This window comes from Myotis brandtii, unplaced genomic scaffold (genome assembly GCF_000412655.1).
Source record: "Myotis brandtii unplaced genomic scaffold, ASM41265v1 scaffold3686, whole genome shotgun sequence".
In the NCBI taxonomy this organism is placed as follows: Eukaryota; Metazoa; Chordata; class Mammalia; order Chiroptera; family Vespertilionidae; genus Myotis; species Myotis brandtii.
In genome coordinates this window covers 77568-78000 of record NW_005364160.1, presented here as the reverse complement: position 1 = coordinate 78000, position 433 = coordinate 77568, and the positions used below count along the sequence as shown (strand labels likewise).

The window sequence follows — 433 nt, the reverse complement described above, 5'->3', positions numbered from 1 at the left end:
GCGTGCGTCAAGTGAGGCGCGACGGCGGTCGGAAGCGAGGCTGGAGGATCGTAGAGCTCGCGTGCCCTCTAGAGGGGAATGTTGAAGAAAAAGAGAGCAGCTAGGGGAGAAGGAAGCGGGGTAGTCCAGGGCGAGGAAATGTTGACTCTCTTTAGCCAAGATTTCCAGGATTTTCTTTCCCTTAAAGTCTGGGATATTTGTAATGAATCTACGAGCTCTTCCACCGACGATTTTGCCATGGTTCGCGTTCCACAGGTGATTGACCTGAGGGTCAGTGAAGGAAAGCAACATGCTGTCTGCGTCCAAGACATGAGTTGGTGGCCCTCGGGATTCGAATTCAGGTGTTGGCAACACCACAGCATGGATTTTATACCTACTTGGTGCCGGTAAGGTTTGGACTCATACTACAGAGAGTCCCTGCCCTCAGACAGAG

General features: G+C 52.2%; 1 pseudogene; it reads left to right on the top strand.

Moving 5' to 3' along the window:
- LOC102252415 overlaps positions 1–433 on the top strand; it is a 6877-nt pseudogene that overhangs the window by 145 nt on the left and 6299 nt on the right.